The sequence below is a fragment of the Lagenorhynchus albirostris genome, chromosome 2, assembly GCF_949774975.1.
Source record: "Lagenorhynchus albirostris chromosome 2, mLagAlb1.1, whole genome shotgun sequence".
NCBI classification, from domain to species: Eukaryota; Metazoa; Chordata; class Mammalia; order Artiodactyla; family Delphinidae; genus Lagenorhynchus; species Lagenorhynchus albirostris.
In genome coordinates this window covers 54,772,248-54,794,152 of record NC_083096.1, presented here as the reverse complement: position 1 = coordinate 54,794,152, position 21,905 = coordinate 54,772,248, and the positions used below count along the sequence as shown (strand labels likewise).

Genomic DNA, 21,905 nt, shown 5'->3' with positions numbered 1-21,905 from the left:
AACTGTTTGAAAATAACTTTCACACTAGAGCAAAACTATGAAGAACATTTGTATTAAGAGCAATGTACCTCTAATTTCTTCATGCTGTTTGCTATTTCTTTCTGGCTATTGTTGCTATGTATAAACAAGAATGTAATGTCCCAAATAGAGGCTTTTTTTGAATTAGCAATGAGGCCACACAGAGGCTTTTGTTGACTCTGTGAATCTAAAATATGTGCCCTCATGTGCACCGTGGAAAGGGTTTGTTTTTAATGGAACCACATTTCATGTTCCTTTCCTATAAAGACCTCTGCACATTGACAGCCACAATTTGGACTATTTGGTTTAGAGTGTCATAATCTTCTCCCAGGCAAATGTTAATTTTGTTATAGGCTACAGTGGTGTGATAATAAACAAACTGATAATGAAGTAGTTTTTATATCAAAACAGTTGCTTCATTTTTCCTCTGAGGCTTCTGTTAACATTGATAACCCTCAGTGTGTCTGAGATTTGGGGCATTGTTTTCCCCCAAACAGGGATTAATACAATTTGATCTTGCCTCTCACAAACCATGCATTGTGGGAATGAGCAGAAAACACGTAAATGTTAGACATGCTCTGAAGCAGTTTATAACAGGTGGAGAAAACAGGCCAGAGCTCCGGATGCCCAGGCCTCAGGCACCCTGCACATTAAGAAAACTCTGCTTTTCTGTCTGTTCCCAATCATCTGGAATGCATTTGTATCCTTTATTACTTCTGCTGTTTTCTTCTACCATCATACCTGCTTCTGCTGGTCATTTCTTTCAGTTTATTAAGGAGAAAACCATAGAAACATTTTAAAATTAACTTGATGGGTGAACCTGGATATTGTATCATGAACCGATCTATATAAATCATTAAATTGTCCTACTCCAAAGAAAAATAAGATAAATGGATATAAAAATTGATTTTTATATGGGCATCTCTTTTTTTCAGAAAAAGAAATAATAAATCATAAGAATAAAGCATATGCCCTTACTTGCATCCCAAGCTTGGTACAATGTCGTTAGAGCTCTCCACATACATTAACAACAAAAAAGGACACTTCAACTGTTTCAACTAGTGGTTCCTCTCCTCTCAAACTTTATTCTTTTTCCCTGCAGCTAATTCACTCTCAGCAGTCTTCTAAAGACATAGTAAGACAAATGGTTATGCTCTTAAGTGGGAGTTTCCATATTTCATATAACTTTCTGCAGTGTTTTGCCAATTACCTCTTATCCAGTTGTTATGATTTATGTTTATCTGTATTGGAGAATAAAGTTAGAACTCATCTTCATTCTTTGGAAGCAGAGGTAATAAATAATTTTCCCATGGCTATTTACAATGAGAGCCACATCTCTTTGTTTTTTGTTTTTTTTTTAACTACTTGAATTCATGTTAAGATTATATTTAAAGTGTGCTTCACAGTTTGTATTTGGGGATCTGATTTAGACAAGAAAATAAATGTGTTTCTCTGTGCCCCTGTTGCTGCTCAATGGAAGTAATTTAACTTTTTTTAAATTCAAATTTAATTAATTAAATTTAAATTTATTTTTAATAAATTTAAACGTCTTAGGTGTTTAAAATAGGTTAGGTTAGGAAGGCTGGGCCATTGGATCTTGGGGGTATTTCAAACACTTCAGCCACAGCTATGTCAGATGCCACTGCCTCTTCTCTGGGGCGAATAAAGTCTAATCATATTGTATTTACTTAGTTACTCATAAGCTCATGTATCCATTTAGCATTTAGCTGGGAAATGACCGAGTCTAATTAGTACTCTGGAGAACTTACTTATTTTACTATTAAGCCTTTTTCTCCCCCTCCCCCCTCAACCATGAAAAATTATTTTCTTTTGAAATGGTGGAAGTAACATGTAAATGAGAATAGCAACCCAAAAAAGATAGTGAAGATTTTTAAGTGTTATTCACATATCTCCAACTGTTTGTCAAGCTTTCTGAAGCTCTGCTTAAAGGCAAACAAACTGCTGAGGGGAAAATTATATTCCTTGCCGTAGTTGATAGTTGTGATTAAATGGGCACTCCATTCTTATTGTCAATTCCTCTGGCTTGGGGACTTTTTATTGCTGCCACCTGTGGGAGGGAACGATTTCTTTCATCTGGAATGTCTAGCCTGTTCCTTTTCTATGCCTGTAATCTATCCAGATCTCTGTAATATGTAGTTCAAATGGTTTTATCACCGTCACCATCATCATCATCGTCACTAGTATCATTATTATTATGTGAGGGAATACTGGCATACAAACCACATGAAGCGGTGGTAAAACTTCGTGTTCTGTTGTGTCACTCAGGTCAGGGGAGGCTTCAGTTACTCAGTTTGGCACAGGCTCAGTGCCTCTATCAGTGTGTTCTGTGCAGCGTTTCATTCATCCTCTTTTCCAGGCACTGCGTTATCCTCTGTTATCCCTTGCCCTTAGGGTCACTGAACTTCCTACCAGCTCTTACTACATATTGAAGTTTCTCAGTAAGTTGGTTCCTAAACAGGCAGTACTTTTTTTTTTCTCCTGAGTCTCATGTCTGCCCCCAGTTTCATGTCTGTGGTAGTTTGTTAGGGCTGCTGTAATAAATTACCACAGACTGTGTGGCTTACACAGCAGAAATTTATTTTCTCACAGTTCTGGAAGCTAGAAGTTCAAGATCAAGGTATCAGCAGTTTGGTTTCTTTTGAGGCCTCTCTCCTTGTCTTGGAGATGGCCGTCTTCTCACTGTATCCTCACATGGTCATCCTGCTGCCTGTGTTATCTGTGTCTAATCTCCTCTTCTTATAAGGATACTAGTACTGGGAGTTAGGGCTTCAACATATAAATTTTGGGGACATACAGTTCAGCTCATAGCAATGTCTTTCTCATAGTCAACAGAATGCTAGTTTCAACCCAATTTCTCTGAAAACATTCTCTTCTGAACATGAATCATTCTTGGCAACCCTGAACTGTATCTCTAACATCTGATAACACATGACAGTTTCCTGTGTTTGTCAGCCTACCCAAGTTCTTCCATTTTCTCCTAAACTCTCAGATTTTCTAAAATATCCTATTTTTCTTCACAATTCCACCCTTCACTTCCATCAGCCCACTTGGCTGGCAAGGAATTTCCTCTGGCATGCATGTTAGCTTGTTGTAAGTTCTAACTTATATACCCTGCTCTGGTATGATCTAAATGCATTAACTTCCTTATAATCTTGTCTATCTATTGTATCATATCTTATACAACCATAACCTCCCTGATTCCCCTTCTTTCCTAACTTATATACCCTGCTCTGGTATGATCTAAATGCATTAACTTCCTTATAATCCTGTCTATCTATTGTATCATATCTTATATAACCATAACCTCCCTGATTCCCCTTCTTTCCTAAAAGAGAGGCAGTGAGTTGTGCAAGGAAATAAGTTATGTCTTAGCAGGATGTCCAGTGAGAAAAGAAAATCTGTTGTAATAGAATGAGTATTTTAAGCAACAACATAATTTGGATACTGTATAGAACCAAAGGACTTAGTTTATTTTCTAAAATTATTTACATAAAACCTTTTATTCTAAAATATTTCATCAAATTTTAGGATGGCCATTGTTTAAGAAGCCAGATCGTAGACATTGCACCTGTGAGGGAAAATTTTTGAAAAAAAAAAAATTGTTGGACATGGTAGGATCTTCTTAGAACCTTCAGAATTCATAGTTGGAGGCCCCTGACATTGCTTGTCTGGACTGCTATAGCTGCCTCAGACTAACTAACTCGTCTATCTGTCTTAAGTTTTTGTCTTCTGGAGTTTCCTCTACTCACTAGTACCAGAGTTTTCTGCCCGGAGAACCAACCTCCTTGTACTACTCCTCATTCAGAGAGCACTACTGACTCCCTGTTACCTGCGGGGTAAACCCCACCACCTTCTCAGCTTAGCACACATCCCCATTTTTCACATCAATCTGCCATGCCCTTTTCTGGCCTCGCTCGTCACATCTTGCGCCTTCTACCTGGAACTCTTACTCACCATCCTGAGAAAGTTACTTAATTTCCTTGAGTATGAGTTTTCTCGTCATGAAGTGAGGCTAATACCTACTGCACAAGGATGTTGTCAGAATTAATAAAGCTAAACATGTGTGAAGCATTGGCTAAATTATTTATCAGTTCCTTTTTTTTTTAAAGATTTTTTTTTTTGATGTGGACCATTTTTTAAAGTCTTTATTGAATTTGTTACAATAGTTCTTCTGTTTTATGTTTTGTTTTTTCGGCTGCGAGGCATGTGGGGTCTTAGCTCCCTGACCAGGGATGGAACCTGCACCCCCTGCCTTGGAAGGGGAAGTCTTAACCACTGGGCCACCAGGGAAGTCCCATCAATTCCTTTTGCAGTTATGGGGTCAAGCAAACCCCTATTCATCCTTTAAGACCCAGAACAGACACCACTTCCTCTGGGAACCTAGGCTTTTATTTATTCTAATTCTGGCAATTCCTCCACTAGAGCACCACAGTTGGAGTTAAGAATGTGGTTTTCTGAAGCCATGTTGTTAGAGTTAAACCCTTGGCTTCTCTATTTATTACCTGTGTGATATCTGGCAAGTTACCTGTATCTCAGTTATCTCTTCTGTAAAATGAGGATTACATTGTCGGTACAGTAGGATTACTGTGAGGATTAAGTGGGATAATATATGTAAGAAACTTAGCAAATGCTGTGCATCATTAGTATACAAAAAAAATTTTGTCATTATTACCATCATCGTTTTGAGTCAGTTTCTCTCATTGTGGGTTCCGCAAGAGTTTGTCTCTACCTTGCTCTTCTCTAGATGCCTTGGGCCTGGTCCAACCCCTAGCATAATAGCTGGATCAAAGAAGTCACTCATTAAATATTTATTCAGTTAACATATTCATTTTTTTTCCTTTTTTTTTTTTCCCTATTCATTTAGGTTGAGGAGTGTTGGGCTTTAAATCCTCTCGAAAATACTTCTGGAAATAAACAGAAAAATCCTCATGTATCTCACTGAATAGTATTCCAGGTTTCTTCCTATAGAAAAGTGAAGTAGCTGAGTTTTTTAGTCTGAATTCAGCTTTAAGAAGGGGGTCTAGGGCTTCTCTGGTGGCGCAGTGGTTGAGAGTCCGCCTGCTGATGCAGGGGACACGGATTCGTGCCCCGGTCCAGGAAGATCCCACAGGCCATGGAGGGGCTGGGCCCGTGAGCCATGGCCACTGAGCCTGCGCGTCCGGAGCCTGTGCCCCACAGTGGGAGAGGCCACAACAGTGAGAGGCCCACATACCGCAAAAAAAAAAAAAAAAAGAAGGGTGTCTATCATATTGTGTAGATTACAGAGTTCATGAAATATAAACTTGTGAATTTTCCATCTTTCAAGACCTTTAAGACTTGGATAGAAGGTCAGCTTTCTTCCTCGATGATTGGGTAACCAGATGCCCTTTCTTATCTTTAACTATTCGATTTTTCAGATTATTATTTAATGATTTTGGAATTCTAAAAGTTTTTTCAAGTCTTACTTGCATAAACCTCTTGGTTGTCTATGGTAAAAATAACTGTTGAAAGAACTGAAGCTAAGATGTATATGCCACATCCTTTTAAAATAGGGTAGACATGGGACTTCCCTGGTGGTCCAGTGGTTAAGATTCCCAGCTTCCACTGCCGGGGGTGTGGGTCCGGTCCCTGGTCGCGGAACTAAGATCCCACATGCCGTGTGGGAACATAAATAAGATAAAATAAAATACCAAATTAGTAGAGTTTATAATCAAAAGACAGCTAATACAGATCCCAAACGACAGACTAGTCTGTTCCTTCTTTAGGTATGATAAAGTTATAATCATGTTTTATATTTTCTGTGACATTCTCTTTATGTATCTCATAATTATCAATTATATTTTATTCTTCATCAACTGAAATCAAGGAACGTCAACAATATATCTGCCTGTTTGTGCTTGCATACTGTATCAGTTATCTATTGCTGAGTAGCAAACCATCCCCAAACTTTCTGGCTTACAACAACAATATTTCTCACAATTCTGTGAGTCACCTGGGTGGTTCTTCTGCTGTTGTCTCTGGATTCATTCAGCTGGTGGGGCAGCTCAGGGTAGGAGCTGCCTTTCCACATGTTTTTTCATCCTTGGCTGCTTCTCAGCCTTGTGGTCTCAGGTTTCCAAGGAGGCAAGACCCAGTGGCATAAGCACTTAGCAAGCTTCTGCTTGTGTTACATTTGTCATTGTCACATTGACCAAAGCAAATCCCATGGAGAGTCAATGTTAGAGTGGATATACAGGGAAAATGATGCCAGGAGACATGATTGATTAGGAGCCTTTCCTGTAACAATCTACCACACACATGCATGGCAAATTTATGTCTCAGTACATAAAAACAAACAAACAACCCCCCACATTAACTTAGTTTCTGATGAGAGGGCTGAGAGTTTGATTGGAAAGGAGACTTCCTTTCCATTTAATATATTTACTTTCATTTATTAATACTTTTTATTTAATAATATCCTTTTATACAGTTTCTTTTACTGGTATTACTTCTTCAATTGACAAAAAAAAACCAAAACTTTTTTCACAATGCAAGTGAGTGAGTAAACCATCATCAGTTTGGGTTCCCTGATAGCAGAAGCAATAGTTGCTTATGAATTCTTAATAAAACTTGAGTAGAGGTACTCTGATTACAAAGAAAATCCAGCCTGTGATACTGATTTTGTCATACATGAGAAAGTTAGGTTTCCAGAGTTCAGAGGAAACTTAAAATTTTTAAGGTTTTCTACCTCATACCCATCAAGAGTTTATAGGGGATTTGAAATAAATATTATTTAACTGTTTTATTTTCAAAATATTTTGGTTTATTTCCATTGTGCTATGTGTTTTCTATCAAACATTATTGATTAAAAAGGTTTAGATGACATAAATCACTGGGGGAAGTGAAGAATACATTTGCCAAAATGAACATGAACACCTTCTTAAGACAATAGCACATAAGAATATTGCAATCAAAGATTTAGAGACAAATCTGAATCCCATAAAATACCTGCTTTTTTGGCCAAAGTAGAGCAGCAGCTGACCTTTAGATTCACATATTCTGGTTAGGAAGTTAAGGTTGACTATTGAAATTGATTTCTCAAGATAAATGTCCCACATTTTTTTTTTTTTCTGATAGGATGAGTTCACCCTCTTTTAAAGAAAGGACAGTCTGACACTCTGACACTGAGCAATGAAAGTATGGTAGAAACAAATGAAAGTTTGCCACAAGATACCAACCTAGCTATTCAATGCCTTGCTGTAGGCAGACTCTTTCTTAGGACCTAGTTCGTCTGTTTTTGTTTTAATTCACCTCAGGGTTCAGCTGTAGTCATTTTATCCCAACAGATGTAACTTTAGACTCTTAATATGGGTGATATAGTTAAACTCATCTTAATGTAAATTTTTCATGGTGGGCCATGCGTAGATGGTCTCAGGGGTAACTTAAAAAGAACTAGTTTCACAGCTAGAGAAAAGGGTAAAACTTTATTTCTTATAAAATAATCAGACCTTTAGTCAGTGTAGTATCACAAGATCCAAACTGTAATGACTTTGTTTTAAATGGATCCAGGATCTGGAGAGTGGGGAATGGACACCAGAGAGGAGTTTGTATAATATATTCTCAGTATTGTGAGGGAAATGAAAAACGAAGGAAGACAAAAGAAAATGAGGAAACTACTTTCCCCCATTAGGATCCACGAGTAGAGTACAGCGTTTGTCAGGAAAACTGCCGTATGAGACAGAACTTGCCTTTAATGCCCAGAGATATTTGCTGCTGTCTAAAGGTGCACAACTTAATCTTGCCTACTGGCTGATGTTCCCAACTATTTTCTATTAACTGAGCCCCAGATCAGATCCAAAGACACTTCCCCACAGCGAGTAGGTGGATGGCTCGAGTGAACTAAGTGCTCCGAGCATGTGGCACAGGGAGATAGATGGCAGGCCTATCGCAGTCTCTCTCCAGCAGCCCCTTCTCTCCAGCCACTGTGTCAGTAGTGTCTGCGTACTGGCCCTGGGCACCCACGCAGCCCGCTACTCCCTGTCTCCCTTGCGGATGTCCCTGTGTGCTCCTGCCTCTTGCCGGCACGTCCACAACCCAATTCCCTTTCTACAGCTTGCTGCTCCTACTTATTTTCCCCGTCTGATTCTGTGTAACTTTCTTTTTTTCTTTGATGAGACCACTGATTATCATTAACTTTGTAATGATAACAGGCACAACAATTACATCTTGCTTCCTTGGATGACTGGCATGTTTGTCATTTAATCATCACCTTAACATCACCAAGTACTCTTACTGACCTGATTGTACAGATCAGAGAAAACAGGCACAGGATGTTGAAATCTCCAACAAAGGTCACTTGGTTAGTAAGTGGCAGATCAGAAATTTGATTCCAGGCAGTCTGGTTCCAGAGTCTGTGCTTTACTTCCTCTTGTATACTATTTTTTGTATTAATCTTATACTATACTACATAATTTTTGAAGGCAGTCAATTTAAATGTTGTTTAATAGTGCCAGTATTTATTGGTCGCTTACAGGGTTTAAGATTACTGTGACTCAATATGATTACATTACATTGCATCTATTCATTCTTTTGCTTAATAAGTATTTAAAATTTCTTGTGCACCTACTGTGTCCTAGTCCTGCACTAGGCTTTCTATTCAGTAATAATCACAACAGACAGGATTCCTGTCCTCCTGAAGCTTACAGAGTAATGGAAGGGGCAGATAACACAAAGTATAATCAAAAGCTGTAATAAAGGTTGCAAAAGGAAGGAGAAGTTTGTTACAAGAGAGAAAATAGTTAGAATCTAATTTAGATTGAGGAATGAGGATCAAGGAAAACTTGTGACATTTTAAGCTGAAGCTCTAAAAGATTAACCGAAGCTAACCAGCAGGAGAGGAGTAGTAAAGTGTGCTATAGAAGATCTTTTGTTTCTGGCAAAACAGTGGACTAGATGTCGGTATAAACTCTTCTGGTACGGAACATCTAAAACTTCTAGATAAAATAATTAAAAAATATATATATATTTTTTGCGGTACGCGGGCCTCTCACTGTTGTGGCCTCTCCCGTTGCGGAGCACAGGCTCCAGACGTGCAGGCTCAGCGGCCATGGCGCACGGGCCCAGCCTCTCCGCGGCATGTGGGATCTTCCCGGACCGGGGCACGAACCCGTGTTCCCTGCATCGGCAGGCGGACTCTCAACCACTGCGCCACCAGGGAAGCCCTAAAATATATTTTTAAATGTATGTGGCTGAGTGAGTGAGACAATAAGGAAGAATTTTAGGAGCCAGAAATTATGTGAAAACCTGAATTCTGAAATATAAGTAAATTCTAAACCTATATTTTGTTCTTTGGGCATTTGCTGATCTCTGGTAGCCTAGGTCTTGGCCTTTAGCAGGCCTTGTGCAGAAGGCAAAGACAAATCTGGGACTTCTGAAAGGCTTCTGTTTCACAGGTGAGCTAGAGGGAAAAGCCCAGCCACTCCATATACCTCGTCTTCCCAGAGGGAGACAGTTGGGATAATCACCTCTCTTGGCTTTGGTGCTTGAGTGAGTGAGAGTCATATACGTCAATCACATTCTTCTATATGAAAAGATATTTCATGGTAAAAAGAAAATGAATTTCATTATTAAAAACAAAAAACATTTTCTGGACAGAGGAAATGCTGTGTGGGAAGGCCCTTAGGGAAAAATGCATTCGACCTTTTCAAAAAACTAAAATAGCTTGTATAGATTGAGCAAAATAAGTGCTGACCAATGAGGTTGGAGGTGAAACCGGGAACCAGATTCTCGCAGGTCCTCAAAAGCTTTGGCTAGGATTTTGGATTTTATCCGAAGTACAATGCAAATCTTTTTGAAGGGTTTTCAAGACATTATCTGATTTATGTAAGAAAGAATAGATTAGAGAAAATATAAAAGTAGAGAGTTACTCTCAAGATAGAAGCAGAGATCAAGCTACAGCAATAATACAGGTGAGGAGTAGATTTGGCTTGGATTAGGGGCAATTGGAAGACATTAATGGATTCAAGATATATTTTGAAAGTAAAACCTCTTGATGAATTGGATGGGGGTTTGAGAATGAGTAGAATATAAAGGGCTATCCCCAAGCATCTGGCCTGAATAACTGGTTGTCCAGAGGTCTTCTTCTGAGTTGAGGAAGTCAGGAGGAGATAGGGAGAGGGAAGATCATGAGTTTGGTTTTAGAGATGTTGAGTTTTAGAAATGCTAAGTTTGACAAGTAGGAAATGCAAGTGGAGACAGAACCACAATTTGATGTAATAGAACTAAAGGTATTTAAAATATATTTATATAGTCAAACTCATATTTGAATAAGCCAGTGTGTAATGATAATGGAAATTTACCTTTTACAGGCAATCCATTTTATAGTAAATTTACTTGAGAGGCAAATTTGTTAAGTAGTAGAATTTTATTGTAATAAATACCCCTAAATTCACTTCCCTAGGATGCAAGAACTGGATATATTTGCAGATGAAGTATAATACTCTGGGAAAGACACTGTCAGAAATTGGCTAATTGTTCACCAAACCTATTTTCCTTTCTTCTTGCTGATACAGTTTGAACTACATTTCCCAACCTCCTCTGCAATTAAGTATAGTCATCTTATTGAATTTGGGCAGAGGAATGAGAGTTCAAGTGATGTACATTTATTCCTTTGGTTTGGCTGTTTAAAAAAAACAAAAACAAACAAACAAAATTCCCATATAGCTTCCATGCTTTCTGTCTACCCTTTTGCCAACTAGATGACCTCAAAGTGACCTTGGAAACCACATACTGAAGGTGATAGAATATCCATCAGTCAGAGTTCCTAAATGACTACAGAGTTCAGAGACCTCCAACTCCACCCTCCTGCTAGCTGAGCTTTGCATGAACTAAAAATACACTGCTTTTATTTTAAATCACCAAGATTCTGTGATTTAACAGATTCAGTAGTTTGCATCACATTAAAAGAAGATGTCGATTTTCTTTCAAGGTGATATCAAGGACCTAATTTCATGTGCATTCATTTTTTTCCCCATTTTTCTTCCATGCATGTTTGCTGTCATATGTAACCAGGCAATTCGAGTAGGTTAGGATGTTAGGAGGTTTATATAGGGAGTGAGGGAATTTGAGATGCTTGAGGTATGAGAGAGGAGCTGAAGGATATAATTGCCTCCTATTCTCCATGTAACCATATAACCATCACTCCTCCTCTGTCTGGCTGCATAATTCATTTCAAAGATTTATACTCCTGCAGCCACTTCTTCTCACCTGTTGATAGCACCCTCATTGCAAAACAGAGTTGATGAAGACCATGATCGCCTCTCCCTTGCCTTGTTTGACATTCACATAATCAAATTTACACACTGGGATGCAAAATAATCATAAAATTTAAACTGAGAAATATCTTTTTTTCCTTTATACATCTGATAATAGATGCCACAGGGGGTCTCTCATGGTAAACACTTTGGGGAGAGATGCAAAATATATCAGAAGATGTGTACATCTCTCATAGGACACGTTGAAATCAGAACATCCCCCTCTGAATCTTTGGCCATTGGATTAGCCAGTTAAACATTCTCTTACATCACTTTCTTATAATTTATTTACCAGTCTGTTTGCCTTGCTGGACCTTTAGGACTCCTTCCCTCGAGAGAAGGTAGGAGGTAAATTCAGTTCCATGTACTAAATATCCAACACAATTCCTGGCTTCTTGGTATTGTAAGTGCTTAGTAATTCCTTGGTTAAAAACCAAATGAATGATGAAAGTAGTATGGTTTGTATCTGGCTGATGGGAAAAGTGTTCCTAGTAGTGAGCAGTATATGGATTATTTGCTGCAGAGAGTTTCTTTTTAACCACATCAGTGATGTGCCTTTAAGGTATGGGTCAATCAGCAATTCCACTATTGGGCATATATCCAGAGAAAACCATAATTCAAGCAGACACGTGCACCCCAGTGTTCATAGTGGCACTATTTACAATAGCCAGGACGTGGAAGCAACCTAAATGTCCATCAACAGAGGAATGGATAAAGAAGATGTGGTACATATATACAATGGAATATTATTCATCCATAAACAGGAACGAAATCAGGTCATTTGTAGAGACGTGGATGGACCTATAGAGTGTCATACAGAGTAAAATAAGTCAGAAAGAGAAAAACAAATATCACATATTAACGCGTATATGTGGAATCTAGAAAAATGGTATAGATGATCTTATTTGCAAAGCGGAAATAGAAACACAGGCATAGAAAACACATGTATGGATACCAAGGGGGAAGCGGGGGCTGGGAGGAGTTGGGAGATTGGGATCGGCACATATACACTATAGATACTATGTATAAAATAGATAACTAATGAGAACATACTGTATAGCACATGAACTCTACTTAATGCACTGTGGTGACCTAAATGGGAAGGAAACCCAAAAAAGAGGGGCTATATATATATATATATATATATATATATATATAGCTGATTCATTTTGCTGTACAGTAGAAACTAACACAACATTGTAAAGCAACTATACTCCAATAAAAATTAATATAAAAAAAGATACAGGTCATTATCTGGCAATTGAAAGTATTTTTATGAAAAACATTGTTATTATAATCTTTGTTGTATAAGGAATTTATCAAAATTTACGTCCCCTTTGATGACTATATCTTCAATTTGTGTGCTCTAAAAAAACTATCACATCATACAGTTGACAGAGTTTATAATTTTGCAAGAATTAGGCAAATTGCACACGTAGGGACAAGTTGGGCACATGCCCCTACAGGAGCTTTAAAGGAATGCATTGTAGCCCTGTTGGTAATTGCCTTGTCTTCAGTTCCAGTGGTATATGGCTAGGCTTGGGTATACAGATGTTTGTACCAAATCAGGCACTTACTGTCTCAGCTCAGGGGTTAGGCCAGGCTGAAGTTTACAGCTGTGCCCTGCTTGAAATTCTAAAGCCATAGCAATTTATTCTCTGAATACAGTGTCCCTCTAATCTAGAATATGGCATTGTTGGCTTCTGGAATTATTTTCTCTCCCAGTCTATAAGATGGTAATAAAACCTGTCTTTATAGGACTCATGATAAGCAAAGTGAAATTCAGTTCTGAATTGTTGTAAGTGAAATAAAAAGCTTTCATCTATGTGGTCTTAGATGACAGAAATGTGATTACAAGTAAACCCCAACTTCTTCTAGGCACACTAGTGCCTAACCATAGTGAATGGATAGTTCCTTTACAGAAGTCGGTATATTGATAACTTCAGTTCCCTAGAATACTAGCAGTAGGTACTATTTGATATAACTCTTTCCAGGGAATTTCTAGCTGGCTGGACTAAATTCCCATGCCTTTTGTGGTATAGTATATGGACTTTTATCTTGGTAGTGATCACATTTAAGTATAAAAGAAAAGCTTTTTTTTTTTTTCATAGAGAGCCTTGGGAAAAATGCATGATTTTGTTTATCACAACTGAGGAAAGCTTAACCACTGTAATAGGTAGGCCAAATCTAGGAGTATCTGTATACCCACAGTCCTCTTCTAAGGGCTCCTACCTATAGCCTCTTCCTGAAGATAGCAGCTCTACGCAGTGCATATAAGTGGCCATGCTCTGTGTTGCTTGACCTTACCACCTACATTTGACCTAAAGCAGGCAGAAAAAAAAACAATGTTTAAGCAGTCAGGCTGTTTGGAAGACACCTAGCACCTGTGCCTTACCTAACTGATGATAGTGACATAGTAGGCTGATCAGATCCTCTCTTAGGAAAGTTTGAAGTAGAGAGAATTATTTGGTAGGAACAGAAGTCGAATGCTTAACCAGAAAAGAGGAAAACAGAGGTGACATGAGTCAGTAGAAGCCATGAGTAAGCAAGAGTGATGAGTAAGTAAAAGCTAGGTCGTAAAATTTTTAAAAATTGTGTGTGGGCGAGATACAAAGATTTTACTTAATATCTGTAGGGGAGGAGCATGATCAACACATTATTGTTGCCAAAGACACAAGGAACTAAACAAATCTTTACACGTCTTTCTCGTCCTGGGCAACTTGCAGTTCTCAGTCTATGTTCCTGTATTTCTCGTGAGGCCTGGTTAAGCTGCTTTCCGTGGATTACTGTGAGGCCTAGCCACATGGCATACCTTTATTCCAGAGTTTCGCTGGAATCCTTGCAGTAATGTTCCCACTCGTACTCCTCTCACACACACTCATGCACAGCCACACACAGTGGCTTAAGATAATTGATTCTCTATTCTTTGTAACCAAAGGATCCTAAATGACGAAACTGCTCTACAAGTTCAACTTTTATTACTTTGGCTCTGCAGCCAAGGCAAGGACTGATGAACAATAGCAGTTTGTTTTGCTTTGTTTTGTTTTTTAACATCTTTACTGGAGTATAATTTCTTTACAATGGTGTGTTAGTTTCTGCTTTATAACAAAGTGAATCAGTTATACATATACATATATCCCCATATCTCTTTCCTCTTGCATCTCCCTCCCTCCCACCCTCCCTATCCCACCCCTCTAGGTGGTCACAAAACACTGAGCTGATCTCCCTGTGCTATGCGGCTGCTTCCCACTAACTATCGATTTTACATTTGATAGTGTATATATGTCCATGCCACTCTCACTTTGTCCCAGCTTACCCTTACAATAGCAGTTTTGTGTCCACCTGAAGAGGGTACAGACTTTGAACAGAAAAGGCAACTTAAAGATGATGTGATATAGGGAGGGACCAGAGAAAGATGGGTAATGCTAATGGCAAAACATGGCATTTGAGGAGCCTACGTGGAAATGTGCATTAACAAAACAATGTAAGAATAATATTTCTTCTTTTCCCCCTACTACAGTATGAGTTCCTAAGGTATTCATCGTGGTATGCGTCTCCAATGCCAAGAAGAGGGCTTTGCACATAGCAGGTGAAACACAAAATTGAGCACATAATGTGGCCCAACTATTGGTTTGTCTTAAAGTTTAGTATCTGCTTTGATTTGTGTTAAAAAATATACTTTCAGGCAGACTAAACTGAACTGAACTGAAGAGAGAGACATGAGTGAGAGATGAGAGTAGAATTCCCAGAAGCTTCTGGGAGAGGTAGAGATAGACAGTGTAGAATAGCCGAGAAACCATGGGAGGAATTTCAAAGAGCTGGATAAGAAACTGCCTTCCGGGGCTTCCCTGGTGGCACAGTGGTTGAGAGTCCGCCTGCTGATGCAGGGGACACGGGTTCCTGCCCCGGTCCGGGAAGATCCCACATGCCGCGGAGTGGCTGGGCCCATGAGCCATGGCTGCTGAGCCTGCACGTCCCAGAGCCTGTGCTCCGCAACGGGAGAGGCCACAACAGTGAGAGGCCCGCGTACCGAAAAAAAAAAAAAAAAAAAAAAAGAAACTGCCTTCCTCATTCATTGGACTAAGGACCAGAACATGCTGTTATCAGGAACATCTGCAGAGCACAGTACAGCAAAGCCTTTCACCAGAGAACATGATGTAAGGCATAGACTGTGGAAGAGAACTGGCAAAAACAAATTCTAGATTGTGGTTTTTAAATGGCAGAACAAATGTCATGGCATCCAACTGCACTAGGAGAACAAAAAGAAGAAACACGACCCCATCTTCAAGGAAAGTAGGAGGAGTGTACAACCCCACACCACAGTATGTGATAAAGATCAAATAAATGCAGTTGAAGAAAGATACCCACAGCTGCAGATCCCAGATGAAGTTGAAAGAACTCTCTGAGGGGCAAAACCAATAATGCCCAGTTTAGACTAACAGGACGAGATGTATGGGTTGGCAGCAGGAGCTTCCTTGGGCATGAAGAAGCAGGGTAACGGGTTCAATGAAGAATCACACAGACAAGGCTGAAAACGTGAACAAAACCTTACTGGGAAAACACAAACAAAAATGTAGGGATCGCATCTTTAATATAAGACAGCAGTAGATTTAGAGGAGAAAGCTTTTTTTTTAAATTAATGTATTTATTTTTGGCTGTGTTGGGTCTTTGTTGCAGAGCACAGGCTTTCTCTAGTTGTGGTGAGCGGGGGCTACTCTTGGTTGTGGTGTGCAGGCTTCTCATTGCAGTGGCTTCTCTTGTTGCGGAGCACGGGCTCTAGGCTCACGGGCTTCAGTAGTTCTGGCTCGCGGGCTCAGTAGTTGTGGCTTGCAGGCTCTAGAGCGCAGGCTCAGTAGTTGTGGTGCATGGGCTTAGTTGCTCCGCAGCATGTGAGATCTTCCCGGACCAAGGCTCGAACCCATGTCCCTTGCATTGGCAGGTGGATTCTTAACCACTGCGCCACCAGTGAAGTCCCGAGGAGTAAGCTTTAAATAAGGCAAAGAAGGATGATTCATAACAGCAATATACTACTGGTCGCCTATAAAACAGAAACTACAGGAAATGTGAAAAGAAATAGTTACATGATAGTGGTAGGAAATGTTAATTCACTCGTCTTAGTTCATAAGAGACCATGTGGACAAAAAACAAGAAAAAGAAAACCCAAATAAAAATAATGAATGAACTAACTATTTGATATTTGTCACTCTGTGTCCTGAAAGCTAAGAATAGAACTTTTTAAATGCTGAATAAAAACAAAATAGACCATAAAGAAAATGTCCGTGAATTCCAAAGGGCAAAATGAATACATATAGCATTGTCTAACGCATTGCAGTGAAACTAGAAATTAAGAAAATAAATAGAAAAAAATTGTATTATCACCTGAACATTCAAAAAAAAATTTTAAACAACTCTTGCATCATAGAGGAAACCAAACAGGTTATAGAAAATCTAGGGGGAAAAGCACTACATGTCAGAACCTATGGGATAGAGAAAAGTAGAATTCAGAAGCACCTATCTTGATGGAGAAAGAAAATAACTGAATTAAATATCTAACTCAAAAAGTTAGAAAAATAATCAATAAAACAAACATTAAAAAGCAGAAAGTTGGAATAACAATAAAAGTTAATGAATTGGAAAAAGAAAATTAATCAGACTAATAAATAAAAGAGCTGGTTCTTTTTTAAAAAAGAAAATCAATTAAATAGATAAATCTCTAGCTAACCTAATAAAATTGAAACTTGGGTGAGGAAGAGAACACAGAATGAGAAATAATAATGGGGAAATGATAGAAACAGAAAAGAATAAAATAATTATAAGAAAATATTTTGCTCAGTACTATGCAAATTAATTTGAGAACCTGGAAGGAATGGATGCTTTTCTAGGAAAACAGAAATGATCAATACTAATCTCAGATAATTAGAAAATCTAAACTGACTATTTATCACAGAATAACTTCCCCCCAGCACCCTCAGGGGAAGCCTGAGTGAGGCCCGGGGGATGTAGCAGAGGAATGCTAATAACCTTTCAGGACCAGATCATATCAGCCCTTCCAAATATATGTGCTTTACCTAACATGGAGATTTCTCACAGGAGACATAAGAAACTAGTAAACAGTTGTTCTTGGGGAGAGGAACTGGGACTAAAGGGCAACATTAGAAGGAAGTCTTATTTTTTACTAATATCTTTTGTACTTTTACTATTTTATACCATTTGCACATGTTGCTTATTCAAGTGTGAGGAATTTAGAATACCTTTGTTTCACATTTGGACAAGTTCACGACACCATTTGGCTTTTGTTATTTTGTTTTGTTTACCTTAATTTTTTGGTAGGTAGAATTTCTTAAATGCCCTTCAAAGATGTCCCAGCCTAATTCCTGGAACCTGAGAATAGGATGAGGTATGACTTCTCTGATTATATGTCACAGTTGACCATAAAATAGGGGTATTATCCTGGATTTTCTGAGTGGGCATCATCTAATCATATGAGCCTAAATGCAGAGAGCTTTCTTTGGCTGATGGCAGAAGGGAAGTCAAGGAGGGAGGAAGTATGAGAGGGACTCCATGCACAACTGCTGCTTTGAAGATGGAGGGGACCATGGGAGGAGGAAGGCAGGCAGCTTTGAGGAGCTGAGGGTACCACCCCCCACCCCCAGGGATGGCTGGCAAGGAAACAGGACCTCATCCATACAACCACAAGGAACTACATTCTGCCAACAACCTGAAAGAGCTCCCAGGTGGATTCTTCCCCAGAGCTTCGAGATAAGAGGCCAGCCCAGCAGGTATCTTGATTTCAAGCTTTATGAGAACCTGGGCAAAGCCCAGCAGAACCCACCCGGACTTCTGACCTTCAGAGTTGTGAGATAATAAATGGCTGTGGCTTTCAGCCACTAAGTCTATGGTAATTTTTTACACAGTAATGGAAAAGTAGTAGCGTAAAATTATATTTTAAAGCCTCCAAACGTGGGGCTTTATGAGGACTTAGAAATGGCAGCCATCTTTCCTCCTGTCTGGAGGTGGTAGGATGGTGCAAATCAGCTTCAGAGCCCCAGGCACCGGGACCACATGTAGAGTCAGGGTCTATGTGATTCCTGTTAAGTGCCGTAAGTAAAATATACTCTGCTGTATTTTCATTATTTTCTCTAATTGTGTAGAAGTCCAATTTTATTATTATAATTTTTTTAGTCAGGGACTCAGTGTGTCAGATAACAATTTTATTATCTTAATGAAGAGAATAAATTTTTTATACCTGTTTTGTTTTTTTTTCCCTGTTCAGATTATAGTCTTGAAAGCAATTTTGGGGGCATTTCCATTTTAAACAATCTTTTCTGTTTTCAGTGAGGAAGTTGGAATTTGTTTTCTTTGGATATCTTAGGAAATTAGCTCCTACCTTTCTAAAAATTCTTTGTTTTTGTGACCTAGATTTTAAATTTGTCATTAGAACAGTTTTTGATCATGGCAGTGGGGTCAAATGACACTGTAATTCTTTGACTAGTTTTTCCAGAGTCTTACTTATTTGACTTGCCCCAGTTTTGTTCCAATGGCAATTTTATCTGAGACTGAATATGGTTTACCTTGTAAATTGCTAGACACTAAAAGTTATCTTTCAATTAATTATTTGAGTTTAGTGGTGTGGGAATCAAATATTTAATTTTTATTTAATTGATTGGAATTTCATAAATTTTTGCCTCGAAATGTTAACGCCGAGAACTGCAGAAGAGAAGCATATCTGTTCAGGTCTCCAAAGAGCACAGGAAGATTCAAGAGTGTGGGGAATTGCTTCTGTGGTCTCCATTACTTCAGATTCCAAGTAGAAAAGCACAAAGCAGTCACAAGCAAGTCAGTGTCAGGAGCCCAGCATGATCAGCAGATGCAATAACACATAGAATCTCTAATACTGAGTTTTGATGCCGTTTCTTTTTGGTAAGTTACATTGTCCAGTTTTCCTTTCCTGGCCCATTCCAGGGGCTTGTCAATAGCCTACTGAGGTCAGAAAGTGCTTCTGCCTCATGTACAACACCTCTGGGCAGTATGGTATAAAATGTGAAACCCAGGAGGAAAAATTTAAACAACTGATTTTAATGACTGTACAGGGTCATTAAAATGACCTGTTTGACAGAACAGGTTTGACAGAACAAACAGAACAAACAGTTTCTATTTTGCTTTGATAATCAAATTTCTTTAAAGAAGGTATTGGTCATGTTTAGCAGAAATTTGTCATTTTTCTTAAGGAAATGAAGTTAAATATTTTTGTTTTGTCTTTAATATTTCTAAAAGGAAGGGAACTGTATTATTGCTAATTCTGTTGTGGATGGAGGCATTCAGAGCAGCCACACTAATTATATTAGTGCTCTGTGCCAAAGCACATATAATGCCTGTCACTGATTGGTGTCTAAATTATGAAAAGATAAAAACTTGCATAATAGAAGAATGCTGTTTGGAAGAGAGCAGGGTGCTTTTCTTGAAGTCCAGTAATCTTTTTATCTAATCAAACTACACCTTACAGTGCGCTTCGTTTCCTTCATAAACCATACTTTACAGATACTGAATTAAAAGAAATTCCCTCTAGTGGAAATTCTAATTTCGGAATTGTGCATAATTTGGGGGGGGGGGTCACACTTCCAGGTCTCAACTCAAAAGCTAGCTTTCCTCCAAAGCCCAAGCCTGGCTCTGGTAGATTATTTTCAAAGACTCTTGATGAACTATGCTAAAGGAAAGGAGGAATGGTACAGATCACCCTAAAATCCTGGTTAACCCTCTCCTGCATTTGGGGTTTTCCTCTGGCATGTTTACCTTCTGAATAATGCTTCTCTTAGGCTAAATATAAAAAAAATTAGTTTGCTGTCTGAACCCTCCACCTAATAACAGATGTGTCAGAGTCATGCTGATGGTAATGATATACTAGCCACAAAAGAGAAAGAAACCTGTGGGAATGAGGCTTTGAGAAGTATTGTGAATGTCATATTGTAGAAAAATCTTGACTAATAAGAAAAAAAAAAAAAGAAAGAAAGAAAAATCTAGCGCCTGGTAAATTCAGCATCAGCACACAGTTTGCCTTCAGTAATTTGGACCTCTTCAGCTTTGGGGCAATATTGCATATAGGTGGTATAATAAGTTTATTTAACAGAGTTCCATCAAGTAAATATAAAAATCTCAGTTTTGTTATGGTAATAATATTGTCCTCATGTTTTTGTTTTGAGTTTTCGTTCAATGATTCCATGAATGAATTGCTTGCTAGAAAAGCAAGTAATACACTTCCCAACCTGATATTATGTATGCGTTGAGGCTAAAGAATGTCATACAGAGGAGTGCCCTTATTCATAAAACACTAGGGGTAGAGAGGGAGGAGCCTTGCCATGTTTTAATAGCAAAGACCTTTTATTGTAAAAAGTTTCCTTTAGAAACCGTGTAAATTACTGAAGGGAAATATGACCAAGAATATGTTTTGGGTGAATAAATGCCAGATGCCCATTTCACTAGATGATTAGTATTCTAAATATTTTTCCATTAGCTAGTTTCAGCTCAGGAAATAGATTAGATGCTTAATGGCCTAAGCAGTCAGGAAATGAGCAATATATTTATAGATTCCACTAGTGAATTTGAAGTAAAACTTCTTGCCTATTAAAAATTCTAACCCAATGTAAAATGCTTTTTTAAAAATGCTTTTTAAAATATTCTCTCTCCTCTCTTATCCCAGCCCTTTTGAAGGTCTAGTATTCTCAGTAAGGAGAAGAAATTACCTAAAATCATATTTTGAGGAAAGCCTTAGTTTATATTAAGTGTGGGGAGTCAGTTACCATTGAGCCTAGATCCTGTGTTTTAGTAGTAGAGACTAATCCATTTCTGGTTTTGTTTTGGGAATCTATAACAATCTGACAGAGCAGCCACCATGGACCATTCTGATGGTCCTATTTGGGCCTAGAGATTCTCCAGTCTAAAAGGTGCTGGAGGAAGCTTATTTCCACCTTATTTAGCCCTAGGAGTTTAGCTGTGCTCTGTGGAAGACTGGGAGTGACTGTATCCTATACATAGAACAAAGGCAAGACAGGCTTTGGCTTCTGTTAGGGCCCTTGCTTAAGAGTCAAGAGTGCTTATTCCCACCTTAACTTCACCACTGAATAGCTCTATTTGGGGCCTTTGATATAAGCAGTTGAGTTAGAGGACCCCAGAGGCCCTGTACAGCTCTTACACCATATTAGTCTAAATTCCACCTGTGATTTCATAGGATCCTGAAGAAAGCATTCTACTCCCCTTCAATGGGCCTTTTTTTCTGCACCTGGTAAACAAGGATACAGGCTCTTGAGATAGAGGGACTGTTAAAATCAGGAAAGAAAGGCTCAAATCAAAGACATTTTACGTGAAATGAGATTAAAAGACATTTGTTTATTTTTTTATAGGAAATGAGGGATTAATACATGGATTTTCATCGTGTATAGAAATTTCTTTCATTTTCTTCCTACAGGCTATTGATTAAAGTTCGAATTCCTTGAGTTTTTCATTCTGGTACCTCAGATGTTTAGCACTCTCCTCTGTACATAGGACAAACTCAGCAACTGTGTGTTCTTTTGAATTTCACTAAAGTACCATTTTAAAAAGTAA

At 38.6% G+C, this 21,905-nt stretch overlaps 1 protein-coding gene across 17 annotated transcripts in view; it reads left to right on the top strand.

Moving 5' to 3' along the window:
- RABGAP1L (RAB GTPase activating protein 1 like) overlaps window positions 1-21,905 on the top strand; it is a 689,413-nt gene that overhangs the window by 560,385 nt on the left and 107,123 nt on the right. The window contains exon 2 of one of the 17 annotated variants that reach the window (XM_060132842.1): window positions 14,830-14,898. The exons of 15 other annotated variants lie outside the window; for them this stretch is intronic. The gene's annotated coding sequence lies outside the window, so the exon portion shown is untranslated. Of the gene's footprint in view, window positions 1-551; window positions 719-14,829; window positions 14,899-21,905 lie in introns of those variants that run through there. One more of the 17 variants, XM_060132776.1, reaches the window with a different exon arrangement.